This window comes from Bos indicus, chromosome X, assembly GCF_029378745.1.
Source record: "Bos indicus isolate NIAB-ARS_2022 breed Sahiwal x Tharparkar chromosome X, NIAB-ARS_B.indTharparkar_mat_pri_1.0, whole genome shotgun sequence".
Lineage (NCBI taxonomy): Eukaryota > Metazoa > Chordata > Mammalia > Artiodactyla > Bovidae > Bos > Bos indicus.
Window position 1 is genome coordinate 33,216,822 of NC_091789.1, and position 18,682 is coordinate 33,235,503.

Genomic DNA, 18,682 nt, shown 5'->3' on the forward strand with positions numbered 1-18,682 from the left:
GAAGAACTAAAGAGCCTCTTGATAAAAGTGAAAGAGGAGAGTGAAAAAGTTGGCTTAAAGCTCAACATTCAGAAAACTAAGATCATGGCATCTGGTCCCATCATTTCATGGCAAATAGATGGGGAAACAGTAGAAACAGTGGCTGACTTTATTTTTCTGGGCTCCAAAATCAATGCAGATGGTGACTGCAGCCATGAAATTAAAAAACTCTTACTCCTCGGAAGGAAGGTTATGACCAACCTAGACAGCATATTAAAAAGCAGAGACATTACTTTGCCAACAAAGGTCCATCTTGTCAAGGCTATGGTTTTGCCAGTGGTCATGTATGGATGTGAGAGTTGGACTGTGAAGAAAGCTGAGCACCGAAGAATTGATGCTTTTAAACTATGGTGTTGGAGAAGACTCTCGAGAGTCCCTTGGACTGCGAGGAGATACAACCAGTCCATTTAAAGGAGATCAGTTCTGGGTGTTCATTGGAGGGACTGATGTTGAAGCTGAAACTCCAATACTTTGCCCACCTGATGTGAAGAGCGGACTCATTGGAAAAGACCCTGATGCTGGGAAAGATTGAGGGCAGGAGGACAAGGGGACGACAGAGGCTGAGATGGTTGGATGGCATCACCGACTCAATGGACATGGGTTTGGGTGGACATGAGTTGGTGACGGACGGGGAGGCCTGGCGTGCTGCGGTTCATGGGGTTGCAAAGAGTCAGACACAACTGAGCGACTGAACTGACTGACAGAAAAATGTCCTGTATAAACCAGCTGTATCTATAAATATGTAAACTGTTGAAAATGTACTGAATAGCAGAGAGAGTCCCAGGACATCTCAACATCCAGGAAGGAAGGTGGTCCACAAGGTCCCTGAATGTCTCTCGGTATTTACATGGAGCTGCTCCTCGGCCAGTTCTCCCAGGGGATTTCCCCACACAAATAATTTATAGCAGGGATAAAATTAACAATGTAGGTGCGGAGAAGATGGTTTCTTCTGAAAATCCCTGTGCTTAAAATTCTGGGAAATTATGTTTTAACAGTTCAAGACCTATTACAATATCACTGATTTATGAGATTGGAGCTAGGTTATTAGGAGACTTTCTTCTAAACACAGATTAGTTATTTTTATAAATAATCAAATAAAATAAACACTCCTAGAGTGAGCCATGGCCACTGAGGTTTGCATGCCTGCAAATCTGAGCAGTGTATGTTTCTGTCCTATTCTCGGGAGGTGGGAGAGAGTAACAGCCCCAAGGATGCTCAGGAACTTCCTGCTCACGGTCCTCATGTCCCGTCTCAGGACCCTCCCCGTGCAAACACTGACCCCAGGGTCCACCACCAAGAATGCCACCGCACACACTGGGTCCCTATGCTCTGGTCCCTGATACTGATGAACACAAGGCTGTCCCTGTTGATCTTGAGTGTTGGGGTGTCCACTGAGAGCGGGTTAGCAGTTCAGGATGGGGCATTTCTTACCCTCTTTTCCACTCTCTCCATGCCCCACCACCAGGTCTGCATGTATAAATGCTCCTTTCCTGACTTACTCAAGAAATCATCATTTTTTATAGTAAATTTTGTGGCATTGAAAGTTTCCATAAGGGCTCATGTTTAGGCTGGAATGAACTTATCCTCCTGAGGCAGCTGAACGAGCCCTTCAGCGAAATGCCTGCTATGCGCTGGGCCATGCCGGCCCTGGAGCTTCCTCTGGCACACAGCATGTTACTGTCCCACGTGTGTGGATTCCACAATCTGGGCCCCTCCTTATGGATAGGAAATTGCCTAAGGGAGAGCTGAATCTGGCCTGAGCATCCACCTGGTTCCTCCTCCCCTACCCGGGCCTCAGCCAGCTATTGTTTGTCCAGAGAGAATGTGTGTCCAGAAACCTGGGGCTGCCCCGGCTTGTCTGGCATAGAGCACCTGGACCTGGTGGGGAAGCTCTATGCTACTATGGAGCCCCCATGGAACCAGGCTGGGTGGTGCTGTGGTCACACAATGGGCAGCCTCTGGCCTGAGTGGGACTGGGGATGTGGGGCCTGACTCAGGTGGTCAGAGTAGGAAACACTCCTGGGACCCCATGGTGGGGGCAGCACTCCCTCAGACCCCATGCCTGGCAACAGAGGGAGTGGGCTTTGTTTCTGTTTGTCTGCTTTAGTTTTATTTTTCCCCTAAAAGTCACTTAGTCAATGTGTGGATAAGGACACACAGCCTTCTGGGGGTGCACAGGGGCAGTGAGGGGACAGACACTGACCAGTAAGCCCCTCAGCCCAGGGACCCTATTGCCAGTCAAGAGACGACCAGAACAGCATCTCTGCCATCTTCCTTCAGATCTTACGCTCCTCTTTCTGGAATGTGCTGGAGTCAACCACTCTCAGGGCAAAACCAGTGCTGTACTCAGATGCCTGAGGACCAGGCTCTGCTGCCCACACACCACAGCGCACGTCCATCAGCGTCCCAACAGAAGACGCCAGCGTGTCCACAGAAACACACTCTCAGGATGGAAGCAGTGACATGCCTGGATTCCTCAGTCACTGTATTTCGCCAGTCAGAGCAGAGAGTGGACATTTCAAACCTACCCACTTCCCCCAAGGACCAGGTGAGACAGCCTTCCCTCTATGTGGGGCAGGCGGGTCAGGACGGCCATATGAGGGCCCCCAGGCTGCTCCGTCTGTTCCCACCTGGTCATTATGATCCCTGCGCTGCTGGCTTGCTCACTGATCATTGTTTTCACTTGCTCTGTGGATGACAGGCCCCCAGGCCACTTCTCCATATCCAGGGAGAGTGAGATGGGCATCAACCTCAATAGTGACCACAGGGAGGGTGTGAAAGGGGGACTTGGACATCAGAGCCTCCAAGAGGCAGGAGGGAGTCTGTCCTGGGTGAGGCAGTGGGTACAGGATGGTCCAGGGAGGGCGGGATAAGGGATTACTTATGCTCCTCTGGGACAAGGAGGAGCCTGGGACAAGTGGGGTCCTGCCTGACCACAGCTTCCCAAGCCCCCTTGGCACTGAGGGACATGATCAACTGAGGCAACATGATTGCTCCTGTTGTGTTATAAGATCTTCAGAGTTCCACAGAGCTTAGAGAAGAGGAGGGCACAGACATCTGCAGAGCTTAGATAAGAGGAGGCACAGGCTTCACAAGCAGGAAGACTCGATACCACCTGGTCCTGCATGAAGAAGTCACTTAGTCCTCTGAATCCGCATTTACACATCACTGTGTGAATGAAACCACTAGACTCTAGAAGGTGTGTGACACTGTCATGTTTGCTATTTCCAAGATTTCATGTACATTTAGAAGTCTGTGTGGCTGTGAGCATGTAGAGAGAGGTTGGGAAAAAGAAGAGCCAGGAAGAACTGTTTCCACTTTGTTCATCGTGGGTGATAGGTTTCTGAGGATTCTGATGAAAAACCCACACAGCTCCTCTGAAATCTGCCTCATACAAACTGTTGCTTCATCCAAGCAATGATGCTCAGTCGTGAGCTGAGGTGTTTAACTGGCTGGGCTGCGGGAAAGACATTTCACTGCAGTTACAGCTATAAAAAAACTAATTTCAGGCTCTCATGATGCAGAGAAAATGAGAAATCTGAACCGAGGTTTGGGAGTGTCTGCTAGCACGATTCCCCAAAACATTCCATTCCACAGACTCAACATCTAGATTTTACCTCCATATCAAACAGCGTGAACTTCCCATTATTCATGGTGCTGTCTGAACCAAGGTTCAAAAAAGCTTTCAGAGATCTATTACACAGTTCACTTGCTCACGTCATTAATGAAATATAAAATGTTCTGGCTTGGTACCTCACATTTTGTACAGAACAAGGTGCCAAGCTTACCACCTGGGAATTTGGGATTTTAGTTCATGAACGCACCATTCTCCATAGGACGTGATCTTTATCACTCATTCATTCAGAGCCTGTTTATATTAGTCCTAGGGACCTGACTTAGTGAAGTTGGAGATTACAAATTAGAAAATCTTTCCTTCCAGACATATTTTGAGGGAAAAAGGATGAAGGATTACATTTTTTTCCTAGAAGAAAAATAGATCTGTTCACCAAATACTTATTAAATGATGTCATTGTGCTAGAATAAAAAAAAAAAAAAAGTTCCTTTCCATGTTGGAAGTCAAAGTCTTACATAAAGCTCTCAACAGCCTAAGAAATGGAAATCACCTACTTTTATTATACACACACAGATGTGTATGCATATTAATCATAGCTTTTACATTGAATTTTGAGTATAACCAAGGTATTTTGGCCCATCAAAGAAAACAGCAAAATTGATCAGCTACATGAGTAAAGTCTAATGAAACAGATTCTATGATATCACAGTATATAAAAGTCTCAGACATAAGATTTAACTTTTCTTTCGATTGTATGGGAGTTACTGACACGTGTTATGGACTGGATGTTTTCATTCCCTCAAAATTCACCTACTGAAATTCTAACCCCTCAATGAGACAGTATTAAAATATGAGGGTCTTTGAGAAGTGATCAGCTCACCAGTGTGGAGACCCAGTGAATGGGATTAGTGCCCTCATAAAATGCTTGCTTATGAAACATTTATTAAATGCCTATCACTGGACAACCCTTGGGCTGGCACTAGCAGGTGTAAAACGACAAGATGTACATACTACTCTCAGCAGCAAGGGTCTAGAATGACCACAGTAAGTCCACACAAGATCATGAACACACTTGGTGGCTTCATGATAGGAGGTGCTGGAAGACAGAGGAAGCCTGAGGGTGGTGGCTGTGGGGCTGGTGAGGTTTGGGAGGAGACGGGGTTGTTGGGTACCAGCAGCTGCCATGTCCTGAAGGGACCACAGGCAGGAAAGGGGGAAACCAATGAAACACAGTTTACAGACATCTGTTAAGCTCCCAGACACTGCTGCCACAGAATCAGGTCCTCATGTGTCTCCCTCTATCTGATCTTTCAGTTTGCTCACCAGGACACATCTCATGGCAAGATTACTGTAAGGACAGGCTTACTTCCTAGGTCCCCTCCTTGCTCCCCATCACAGAATGTATAGCAGAGGACAACTCTGCTTTCTTTTTCTTGGAGAAAGCTTTGATGTTTGGCTAACTCAGTCACTTTTTTTTTTTTTTTCTTTTTTAGATGTGACCACTTTAAAATACTCTATTAGCAAACAGACTGACAGGAAATCTTCAAAGGACATAGTGCTAAAAGGATCAATATCAATTACAATAGCTCTAAAGGACCAGAAAGCTTCATTTAGGATATAACTGGAGTTCCCTTGAAGAGAAAGACGGAGTTGAACTTGAGAAGAAATCAAACAAGGCCATGTTTAATAGCACTGCATGACACGGTCTTTGCAACTGTCAATGCACAATAACTCCATCTATCAATATCTATTCTATAGATTTCAAGACACTTGATGCAAGGCAGAGACAACTCCTTCCCTTACATGAGAAAACATGTGACAACACGTGAAAACATAGGGTGATGCTTTAAGATAATGTCTAAAACTGGGGATGTTCACCAGACTACAGTTCAAATATACAGCCTTTCACTTGATATATTATTTAATAATATTTTAATGTACAGATCTATTCAGAAGCATACCCACAGAGGTATTATGACATGCAAATTTTACTCCCTGACTTTCTTCAAAATATTCATAAAATGAGAACAGCTGATAAGAGTTGAGACTAAAGACAATGTTCCCAGAGCTACAGGGATAGGAAAATAAACAACACAAAACCAAAAAAAAACCACTATAATTCAAGTATTCAGTGTGGCTGGATGTAGAAAGCCAGGCAGACCTTCTCTTGAACGTGGGTCAATGTGTGTGGCTACAGGTCTCCGGGTAGCTGCTTGGTTTTCTTCAGCTTTCTTTACCTGTGAGATGGAGTCACAAAGGATGGCCAGCAGCCAGTCCTACTAGCTTCCTTTTTTTTTAAATAAAGTTTTATTGGAACATAGCATGTTCATCACCTTCTGCTACCACAGAAACTGTATGGCCTATGGAACCTGAAATATGGCCTCTCCCTCTTTAGAAAAAAGTTTGCCAATCCCTGATCTGTGGGGCTACTGCACAGACTGGAAATGATGTGACACAGTACTTGGTCCACGGCAGTTGTTTTCATTATATCAATATTCAAATAGGCAAAAGGTTAAGGTCATACAAACTAGAAAAAAAAAATGTTTCAATTGCCGAATCCTGCATCAATGAATCTTTAACCATCTTAGAAGAACCTCTTACTCTTAGAGTTCCACTCAGGAGATGGCAAAGAACCTCGGCCTGAGCTCTGCTCTACAAAAAAATGACTCAGGATTAATGAGAATTAGAAGGACACTGAGTTACCATTTCTCACTCGTCAGGCTGGCAAAAAAAATCCTCGAGTGTGACAACACGTTCTGTTGGTGAGGCTCTGGGGAAATAACTGCTGAAACTGCTGCCAAAATTTTAGGGAGAGAAACTTGGCAATGTTCATCAAAATTCCACAAGAATTTACTCTTTGATTGTACTCAGTAATCTACCCCTAGAATACCTGGCAAAAAATACAGGCGTGCACAAGTTTTTCATTACAAGAGCCAAAGGCTGGAAAATGCCTAAATGTCCACCCTCAGGACAGATGGTGGATGCCAGGTCCAGAATTCTAAATGGGCTTGGTACCTCCCGCTGTGCTAGAAGGACAGAAAAGAGAAAAGACGAGGCAGCCATCAACAATGGACAAGAAGTCACCATGAAACTGTCCCCAGCTGCCAAAGAGGAGCAATTTGAGTTTATGTGAATCAGAGGGTAGACTGACAAGGTAAACGAAGCCACAGACAGACACTCCAGACAATTAACTGGTGCTGCAAGACAGAGGAACTGGTTTCCTCAGAAGCTAGTGACAGGAAGAGAAACCCAGCGAAGCTGGGAAAGAATCGGGGGACACAATCTCAATACAGAGGTCGAGATGTGGCAAAGGAAAAGAATCGGTGGTGACAGTGGTAACTGGTCCTACAGTGGTGACCATTTCGTGACGTATAAAAATATCAAATCAATATGCTGTATACCTGAAAGTAATATAATATTGTATGTAATTATAACTCAGTAAAAATTTAAAAAAAAATTTAAAGCTGAAAAAAATTTTTATAGTAAGTGTGGACTTTAGAAGCATGCTGAGATCAGGAAGTGTAAGCACTGACTGGTATTAGATGGTGCTAGGGACTGGCTGGTACTTGTATTAAGTACCAGTGTAGCATCATGATTCTGCAAGAGAACATCCAATTATTCACAGATGTACACTGACTTAGGGAGGATGACACAATATCTGAGGTTCTCTTTACAATATTTCAGTCCCATCCCACCCCCACCCCCCGCCAAAAAAAAATGCACAAAGCAAGTATGGTAATGTTTTCCTAAAGCCAGGAGACAAATACCTGATGTTCAACTTGCTGTCCTCTCTCCTTTGACAAGAACTTTGGGTCTTGAAACACTTCTGTAAGTCTACAATAAACCCTGGTTTAGGGACAGAGTGAATAAACAAGCGGGCTTTCCTGGTGGCCCAGTGGTACCCTCCTGCCAATGCAAGAGACATGGTTTTGATCCCTGGGTAAGGAAGATCCCCTGGAGAAGGGAATGGCTACCCACTCCAGCATTCTTGCCTGGGAAATCCCATGGACAGAGGAGTCTGTCAGGCTATGGTCCATGGGGTCGCAAAGAGTCAGACACAACTTAGCGACTAAAACAACAACAACAGCTTCTTTGTTTATCGTTGACATTTGTTGATACACAAAAGAAGAATCAAGAGAAAGATGCTTTGGGGAAGGTCTCACACACATGAAGCTGCTTGTGATATTTCAGCCTGAAATCTGGTCCACCAGAACTGCCTGCCCCAAACCATCTTCATACAGTAACCTCAAGGACCAAGCACGAGAACTCACTGAGAGATCAACAGTGATAGTGTTGATGGCATGGACGAGTATGTAGAGAAATAAACAGACTTTTGAGTCAATCACAAATGGTACCAGAAATGCCATCACAGTCAGCCTGGTGATGAGGTATCTGTTCTTACTCACTACTGGAGAAATAATGCATTTTAAGGTATTTTATTATTCCATTCATATGCTCTAAACACTCCATCAGCTTGACTGATACACATAAAGACACATTTTGAAAAATGAGTAATACTCCCCTGTTAAATATAATGAAAGAGTAGCACATTGTAAGCTGTACTCTCCAGAATTCAACTCTTAACTTCATGTGGAAAAGCTGGAGGGCCAGTGACATTCCAATCACTGGACACCATGGCCTTACCTCCTCAAGGCGCAGGATTTACATTTACTTTTTAAGCTAAACATTTTAGTCAGAAGTCTTTTGAATGCAAAAATGCTATTATGATGAAAGTTTAGTTCAGTTCAGTCACTCACTTGTGTCTGACTCTTTGAGACCCCATGAATCACAACACGCCAGGCCTCCCTGTCCATCACCAACCCCCGGAGTTCACCCAGACTCACGTCCATCGAGTCAGTGATGCCATCCAGCCATCTCATCCTCTGTCGTCCCCTTCTCCTCCTGCCCCCAATCCCTCCCAGCGTCAGAGTCTTTTCCAATCAGTCAACTCTTCACATGAGGTGGCCAAAGTACTGGAGTTTCAGCTTTAGCATCATCTCTTCCAAAGAAATCCCAGGGCTGATGTCCTTCAGAACGGACTGGTTGGATCTCCTTGCAGTCCAAGAGACTCTCAAGAGTCTTCTCCAACACCACAGTTCAAAAGCATCAATTCATCGGCGCTCAGCTTTCTTCACAGTCCAACTCCCACATCCATACGTGACCACTGGAAAAACCATAGCCTTGACTAGACTGACCTCTGTTGGCAAAGTAGTGTCTCTGCTTTTTAATATGCTATCTAGGTTGGTCATAACTTTTCTTCCAAGGAGTAAGTGTCTTTTAATTTCATGGCTGCAGTCACCATCTGCAGTGATTTTGGAGCCCCCCAAAATAAAGTCTGACAGTATTTCCACTGTTTCCCCATCTATTTCCCATGAAGTGATGGGACCAGATGCCACGATCTTCGTTTTCTGAATGTTGAGCTTTAAGCCAACTTTTTCACTCTCCTCTTTCACTTTCGTCAAGAGACTTTTGAGTTCCTCTTCACTTTCTGCCATAAGGGTGGTGTCATCTGCATATCTGAGGTTATTGATATTTCTCCCGGCAATCTTGATTCCAGCTTGTGCTTCTTCCAGCACAGCGTTTCTCATGATGTACTCTGCATATAAGTTAAATAAGCAGGGTGACAATATACAGCCTTGACATACTCCTTTTCCTATCTGGAACCAGTCTGTTGTTCCATGTCCAGTTCTAACTGTTGCTTCCTGACCTGCATACAGATTTCTCAAGAGGCAGGTCAGGTGGTCTGGTATTCCCATCTCTTTCAGAATTTTCACAGTTTATTGTGATCCACAGAATCAATAAAGCAGAAAATGAAAGTGAAGTCTCTCAGTTGTATCCGACTCTTAGCGACCCCATGGACTGCAGTCTACCAGGCTCCTCCATCCATGGGATTTTCCAGGCCAGAGTACTGGAGTGGGGTGCCATTGCCTTCTCCAACATTTCTAGGTTACCACTGTCTTTATTTCAACATTGTCAAGTAATAATCATGACTTGTGCTGATATTACAAAGATACATAAATATTGCAGTGAACTGTCATTGTGTTCTTCTTACAAATCAAGGATATTTCGACTGAAACCTTACAACCAACTTCTGTCTTACTTTAATACATGGAAAGATTAAATGATCACTTACATCATGGCAACCTCCAGGATATTTCACAGCAATGCCAAACATCTCCACTTAGATGTTCATTGTACATTTTACACTACAGTATCCTTCATCTTCTAATGGAGAATAGATAGAAATGGTTGCAACACAATATAAAAAGGCTAATCTTTAATAAACCATAAAAAACCCATGTTTGCAAACACACTAGAAAGAAAGCACAGTATGGATTATTTGAGTGCCGAATTACATTTACTTCAAATAATCTCAAATCATGTCATTATTAACAAGCATACATACATTGCTAAGAATTGTAACTTTCTAACCATCAACCCTCATCTCATGATTCATGCTAATATATCCATTTTCTATGTGTTTTAACTATGGAGTACTCCCTACAGTCATTCTCCTTTAGAGAAACTTCTCAAAACAAGTTTGATGAAATGCCTTCTAGTATGCAATCTCTGATATTTACATCGATTTAACTTTTGATTAAATACCTTTCTACATATTTGTTACATCATTTCTATATGTTTCTTGTATAAACTCTTGTGTTTTCTGATGCATGTTTAGGGCAAACCTCTTCTATCACTTGTTCCATTACTAGGGTTTCTCTCCAGTGTGTATTCTCAGATGTTTAGTGAGCCAACCACTATGACTAAAGGCTTTGCCGCATTCTGCACATTTATAAGGCTTCTCTCCAGGATGAACTCACAAATGTGTAGTAAGAATTGAGTTCCGATTAAAGGTTTTGCCAAATTCTGTACATTTATACAGTCTCTCCCCAGTATGGATTCACTGTTGTTTAGTAAGACTGGAACCCTCAGTGAAGGCCTTGCCACATTCTGTACATTTATAACATCTCTGCCCCATATGAATTCAGTGATGTTGAGTAAGATCTGAGCACTGAATAAAGGCTTTGTTAAAATCTTTACATTTATAAGGCTTCTCTCCAGTATGAATTTGCTGATGTCCAGTACAATGTGAGAGACGATGAAATGCTTTGTTACATTCTTTACATTAATAAGGTTTCTCTCTAGTATGAATTCGCTAGTGATAGGTTAGTTGTGAGTAACAGATAAAGGCTTTGCTACATTTTGTACATTTATAAATGTAATGGAGAAGGCAATGGCACCCCACTCCAGCACTCTTGCCTGGAAAATCCCATGGACGGAGGAGCCTGGTTGGCTGCAGTCCATGGCGTCTCAAAGAGTTGGACATGACTGAGCGACTTCCCTTTCACTTTTCACTTTCATGCATTGCAGAAGGAAATGGCAACCCACTCCAGTGTTCTTGCCTGGAGAATCCCAGGGACGGTGGAGCCTGGTGGGCTGCTGTCTATGGGGTCGCACAGAGTCGGACACGACTGAAGCAACTTAGCAGTAGCAGCAGCAGTACATTTATAAGGTCTCTCTCCAGTATGAAGAATAAAGCAGAAATAGATGTTTTTCTGGAACTCTCTTGCTTTTTTGATGATCCAGCAGGTGTTGGCAATTTGACCTCTGGTACACCAAGGGACTTGCAAATGGTAATGAGTGAGGAAACCACCAGGTGATGGAGTCCATTCCCCTGGAGGCCGGCTGATCTCAGGGGGCATTCTTTTGGTTGTTAGCCTCTGGGACCTCCTGCACCAAGTTCTCCCACAATCACTCATTCTTCCACCTGTTAGCTTCCTGCACAGAGCCCTCCCACAGTCCCTCTAGGAAAACAATACATGTGACTTGGAAACAAGGCCTACCTTCTAGCCCACGGGACTCTGCCCTGTCCTTTCCTTTCACCTCTCTTTCAAGGAAGCCCAATTTGGCTCCAAACTGATTGAGCATCAGCCATGAACAGTCACTGCCTCCAGCTTCACACTAGTGTAGACTCAGAGCCTCAGTCTGGGGTGTCTACACACTCCGGGGAGTGGTCCATGTACAGACTAAAGACCATCCGCATGTTTCATCGAGCTGTGTTCACATCTGCTCTTGGCGGGCATGAGATGTCCAGCTTTGCTGGCTTGGAGTCTTCCTGTCCCGCTGGCCCAGCAGGAGAGACAGTTTGTATTGTTACCATCTTGTTCCCTTGGGGAACATGCACAGGTGACCATGACTAACTGCCTCGTGACCTGGTGTGTTTATCTCCCCAGCCCCATGCTTACCTCTCTGGCTGCAGGGCTGTGGGCAGCCATCGGCTAGCCCTGATTCTCTTTGTTCTCTGTACTCTTGAGTCCTAGACACTAAGTCATCCACACAGGGGGCTAACAGGCAGAGACACAGACTGTCCTCAACTTCTCTCCCCAGAAAGAGCCCAGCACACTGTGGAAAACCAGCCTTTTTGTTAATTTTTCATCCAATGACTCCCATGGTATTTTTTCACCTACCTAGGAAACTAGCAAGAAGACAATGAAATTTCTCTCTGTAGATGGTACATGCCTGTCTGTCCCTTTGGCTCAGGCCCGAGATGTGATGTTTAGACCTTCATTGGTCATTTAAGTTGTAACAGACACAGTCACCTCAGGTGTTCCTTATCACAAGACCCTGCTGTGTGCACCCTGGTACTTGCAATCACCTTATTTATTTCTCTTATCACCTGATTCTCTCTCTCACAAATACAAGCACACGAGTATAAGGATCCTGTTTGCCCTGCTTGTGATCACTACATTTCTGATGCATAAAAGAATGCTTAGCAGGTAGTTAGCACAGAACAAGTATTGGCTGAATGAATGCAAAGATGAAGGAATGTCACAGGTGAACTCAAGAAGTCCTATGTTAATTTACAGTGGTTGACACAGGGTGAAGGACTGAGGGGAGGAGAACATTAGCGCATGACAATGAAGTGTCTCTGCAGAGTTCAACTCCTTGAGCTCAAAAAATTACCTAGTGTTAGCCTACTGGCCTGCATCCACACCCCAACATCTGCCGTGAAATAGAGAAGCCAAATTAACAAATCCTCCATCCCATCACTTTCAAAGTCATTCATCTTTTCCTTCCTTCCTTCCTCCTTAACTTCCTTTCTCTCTATTTCACATACACACAGATCTCAAGATGTGTCCCTTTCAGTTTCATAGATTACTTTTCTATTGAGCACATCTTCTTAGTATGAAGATCCTCCCCTAATGGTTTAGAAAGTGATTTTAAAGTATCTTTCTTTTTTACTACATTACCTATTTTTTTTTTTCATTTTAACCAGGACTTATATCATTTAGAAGATAAAATATGCCCACAGATTTTAAAAATGTCCTCAGAAATGAAATGGCAAATTGAATCCCCAGACTTAGTTCTAATAGACCCATTTATTAAGGAAAATCAACACATCTAGCTTCCATAGGTTACACGTTTTTTGCATTAAAGCTTTAAGTCACTTGTCTAGGCTGCATACAGTGAGATGCATAGATGCTAAAAGTAAAGTGCAATGAGTTTTGGCAAATGTTTGCATAGGTGAAACCATTGCAACAAGACCCAAAATGTTCTTCATGTCCTTTTCAGCCAGTTCTCACCTTTAGAGAAATCTAAGAATCTCAAAGAACCCCAAGGGCAATAAAACAAAGGAAAGTCACCCTGGGATACATCACAGCCAGACTACTGAAAGTCTAAGAGAAGAGAAAAAGCTTAAAAGAGCCAGAAATAAATAACATATTATGTAAAAGTGGATAATGACAAGATACATGACTGACATCATCTAAAAACTATGGAACCAGAAGAAGCTGGAATGACATATTCATGGTGCTGAAACAGAAAAGTTCTTCAACCAAAAATTCTGTACCTAGTGAAGCTGTCCTTCAAAAATGAAGGCAAGCATAAAAGCCATTTTAAGGCAAAAAGTGAGAGGATTTGCAATCAACAGATTTTCTGTGTAAGGAGTGCAGAAAGAAGTTATTTAGGGAAGGAAAATCACATAAAAGGCAACTCAGATCTATAGGACCCCAAATTATGCAGAAATAGCAAATACAGGAGTGAATATAACCTACCCCAGCCCTCCTCCCCAGCAGAGTTCCCCAGTCCCTGACTGCATTCAGAGGCACAGCTTCCTCCTCACCTGGCAGGTGTGGAATGTATTTGACAAGTGGCCAATACCTGCATATACAGAAGAACATGTAAACCCAGGTCTCCTGTTACCCACAGCTTTCCCAGCCACCACCGAGTAGGCATCATACTCCCTGAATCTAGAAATGCTCCCTTCAGAAAAGGACTCCTTTTTCAAACCAGCTACAAAATGACCAAACTCGCTTTGCCTTCTGAGGCTGCAATGTGTTTAGCCATGGGGATGACCTGTGCTGGTCACTGAGTTGCTGTCCCTGCACTGGGATGGGCAGCCACACTAGGGCACTGGCATCTAGCCAACTGAGAGATGTCACAGCAATTCTCAAACATAGGCCTGGGACTTCCTTGGTGGTTCAGTGGTTAAGACTCCGAGCTTGCATTGCAGAGTCACAGGTTCAATCCCTGATCAGGGAACTAAGATCCCAGATGCCTCAAAGTATGGCCAAAAAGTAATAAAAAGAAAACAAACACAGGCCTACCTCTTCAGGAGGTCATTCCACCAGTGACTACTTAACTCTTGCGATGGCCCCCTTCCTGGCTGCCTGCATGTTTCATGCCCGATGATGACCACTCCAGTCCTGGAACTGCCTGCCCATGCACATCTGTCTTTGCATACCTCCATCTCTCTCTGGTACACTGGCTTTTGACCTTTGGTAACTGAAACCTCTGGACCACTAGCTAGCTCTGACTGTTGAGTTTCCACATTGCTTTTGTGGCTCAGAGTTCCATCATTCACACAGCCCTTAATCATTCCCCATGCATTCTAACTCTTGATGGCTGCACACTTTATGTCAGCAATATATTGGCTGACGTGGTGACAAAGGTAAACAACACAAGGTCCCTTCACTGGAAGCTTTCCTGTTTCCCAGGGGGTAAGGGGATAGCTGATTGATTTAAGTATCAGAGAGGGTGACGAGGTGTTCTAGAGGCTTAAAGTGAGAGTCGCTCAGTCATGTCCAACTCTTTGTGACCCCATGGACTATATAGTCCTTGGAATTCTCCTAGCAAGAATACTGGAGGGGGAAGCCTTTACCTTCTCCAGGGGATCTTCCCAACCCAGGGATCAAACCCAGGTCTCCCACATTGCAGGCGGATTCTTTACCAGCTGAGCCATAAGGGAAGCCCTTAGTAACTAAAGTATGTGTTAAAACTAGTATACAACTAAATCAAATAAAACTATTTTAAAGAAATAATTTGGAGGGTTAAGCAAACTATTACCTATTTTAGACCTATATAACTAAAATAACCTTAGGTGTGCAATCACCTCTTTTAGTGCAACATTGTACAAACCACATGCAAACACTATCTTAATCTACACACCTTCTCTGTATGAGTTTTCTTCCTTGACAAAATTGAGAACACAAAGCATTCCTTACAGTTGCTGCCAAATATGCTGAAGGTGTACATATCTCGCCTTAACCGATGGACTTAAACTCGATCCACTGGTTTGCACCCTAGACTTCAAAAGGTCGATCATTGCAGTAGATGTGATAGCTGAGTTCTTCCAAAGGTGGTTCAGCATCAGCAGTAGGAAACTGGGCAGCATGCTCAATTTCTTTTCTCACTTCCACATCAATGTCCTTTAATTTTTCAACAATGGCATGATTGCTATTCACCATCCTATCCTTGAGGAGCATGATAGGGTCACTCTTACTTCTAACCTCCTGAATCTCTTCTCGGGTATGGTAACTCACTCCAGGATCACTCATGCTGTGTTCGTGGTAGCAGTAAGTCTGCAGCTCCATCAGTATAGGCCCTTTTTCAGATCTACAATAGCAGCTGCACATTTTGTGGCCTTCTAAACACACAGGATATCCATTCCATCTACCCTCAGCCCAGGAATAAAATCACCTCTCTTGTAGTAATCAGTGCTGGCTGCTGCTCTCTCCACAGATGTTCCCATCCCATACTGGTTATTCTCAAAGATGAAAATATAAGGCAATTTCCACAAAGCTTCCATATTTTAAGCTTCAAAGATCTGACCCTGATTAGCAGCACCATCGCCATACAAAGTCAAACAGACCTCATCTTTTCCATTATACTTACAGGCCAGAGCAATCCCAGCTCCCAGGGGCACCTGAGTTCCCATGATGTCATTGCCTCCATAGAAATTCTTGGCATACATATGATATGCATCAATCCTCCTTTTCCTTTAGCACAACCACCTCTTCATCCTGTAAGCTCTGTGAGAATCTCCTGGACAGAGAGTCCACGAGTAAAGGTAAAGCCATGAGCCTGGTACTCTGTGATCAGATGGTCTGTGGTGTTGATGCCAGCCTCCAGGCCTATATAACAAGCTTCCTGACTATCACACAAGTGACAGAAACCACAAATAATGTTCTGTTTATACAGCTGATCTGCTTTTAACTCCATTTGGCGAACAGCCTGCAACATCCTGTAGTATTTGAGTCCATCCTCCCTGGTAAGCACTATAGTGACAGGAGGGCCCTCTTCCAGCCAGTGAAGATCACATTTCTTAATTTCAAAAGTAGCATCATTTGCAAAATGACGGGATGCCACCAGCACTCTACTTGCCGGCTTCTGGACGACACCCAACAACATGTGAAGAGCGGTGAGCATCTTCCTCATGGAGCACAGGCAGTGGCTGTAGCTGCAAACCCCCAACGAGCCGAACACTATGGCCCAGGTGAGTCCAAGTCTCCTTTTCTAGAGGCTTAAGGCTTGAACAAATGTGCAGCTTTTCACGAGTAATTAAAGATTATCAGATAAACCAGAGAAAGACAAATACTGTATAGTATCACTTATATGTGGGATCTGAGAAAATACAACAAACTAGTGAATATGACAAATAAAGTAGCAGAGTCACAGATAGAGATCAAACTAGTGGTTAACACTGGGCAGAGGGAGGGGTAAAATAGGGATCAGGGGGAATAAAGCTATTAAGGGATTAAATGAAACTGTTATCAGACACAAGTCCGTGTGCCCAACACACAGTGAGACCAAACCAAAACACTGAAGTTTGGAGCAGAAAAGATGTATTGCAGGGCTCTGCAAGGAGGCATAAATGCATGCTAATTCTATTCATTTTGCAGTGTATTTATATTTATATACATTTAAATATCTCTTTTCCATTGCTACTGAATTCCTTATTACCACATATATTTGGATAATGTTTATTTTAAATATGCTAGTAATTGTGCTTTATGCTCATATATTAGAATTAGGATTCTACTTTAAGTAAAACTGAACACTTTGCAATGGGCGTTCCTATTTCTTTTCTATCATTTATTTTCTGTCATTCAGATGCTATAACTGCATAAGGAAGGGGACCCCATCCCAAGGCCTTCGAGGGAGCAGCCCCCTCCCCAAATTGCAGTTAGGTGCTCTTTGACTTGTATCTCCAAGAAAAGTTAAATCCACAATCCTCGAGAGAGATATATATATATATATATATATATATATATATATATATATATAAATGTTCATAAAATATATATATATATAAACATGAATATAACAAGTTCATTACCAATGGTTTCATTATTCTTGTTCTTTCGCAAAAGGAAAAAAAAAAAAGAAGTTCCAGGGGAGACATTAGAGGGCTTCGCTCCATTCTTGAAGGTAAAATATTTTCAAGAGTGTATAAATCTGAATGATTGTTCCTTAGAATTTCAGAACATCCTTTCAGCATCTTCTTCAAATTCATTACGGGCTTCATGGTGACATCTAACTATCAGCTCAAAATGTCCACTCACAGTGTCTACTGATCAGGTTTTCTCAGGTACAACAGGTTCATGAACAAGTGTCCAGGGGTGGTCTGCTTCCTCAGCACAGAGCTCAGTCCTGGCAGATCCCATCTCTCATCTCCAGACACCGTGAAAAGCCTATTACACATCTCTAGAGTCTAACAACTTTCAATTAAGCTTGATTTCTATTTAATAATTAGACAGATGTGAATACTTCTGTGAGCAGTTTAAATATACATTTTTGATTTTCATGAGACACTCCAGGATGACAGTCCAGTTGGTGTTTTAGGTTGATGTTTTTATATTCTTCATTATGGCACCCCACTCCAGTACTCTAGCCTAGAAAATCCCACGGATAGAGGAGCCTGGTAGGCTGTAGTCCATGGGGTCGCTAAGAGCCGGGCACGACTGAGCGACTTCACTTTCACTTTCATGCATTGGAGAAGGAAATGGCAACCCACTCTAGTGTTCTTGCATGGAGAATCCCAGGGATGGCAGAGCCTGGTGGGCTTCCGTCTGTGGGGTCACACAAAGTCGGACACGACTGAAGCGACTTAGCAGTAGCAGTAGCATATGACACTATGGACAGAGGAGCCTGGTGGGCTACAGTTGATAGGGTTGCAAAGACTGGGGTACAACTGAGCGACTAACACACACACACACACACACACACACGCACATGAAAACATCTTTAAACCAGAAAGTAGACAGCCATTGTTTTCTACTTGTTAGTTTATAAACAAATATAATATTTGTCCTTCCATTATATTGGTTATCAATACATTGTTTTAAAACATTAGGTTATTCATACATTCTAAAATGTTCTGATCAAATCTTTTATTTGTTAATTATCCATTTGAAAAGTATGTGACATAATAATGGCCCCCAAAGATGTCCACACTCTATAATCTCTATCTAATCCCCAGAAGCTAAGAGCATATTTCCTAATATGGCCAGGCCTCGTGCTGGGCAAAATGTCCTCACTTTCCTGCCTGAGACACAGATGTGGGCAAGAAATGCTGATTCCCGATTGTCACTGAGATATGATTGTTTGTTATGCAGCAAAAGCTGCCTGATACACTTTCCATCTCAGCATCTTGTTGACTTTCTCCACAGCACTAATCACAGTCTGTAATGGAATTACTTCTTTGTTTACTACAATCACTGGAGAGAGAATCCGTGAAGGCAAGAGGCATCTTAATGTGCATAATGCGAGCCCAAAAAGTGCTGGTGC

The 18,682-nt window shown here is 43.3% G+C and overlaps 1 protein-coding gene and 1 pseudogene across 2 annotated transcripts in view; both read right to left on the bottom strand.

The window, feature by feature from the left end:
- Positions 1-18,682, bottom strand: part of LOC139181701 (piezo-type mechanosensitive ion channel component 2-like) — a 164,580-nt gene that overhangs the window by 49,193 nt on the left and 96,705 nt on the right. The gene's annotated exons all lie outside the window — the stretch shown is intronic.
- LOC139181700 (pyruvate dehydrogenase E1 component subunit alpha, somatic form, mitochondrial-like) lies at positions 15,095-16,874 on the bottom strand (annotated as a pseudogene).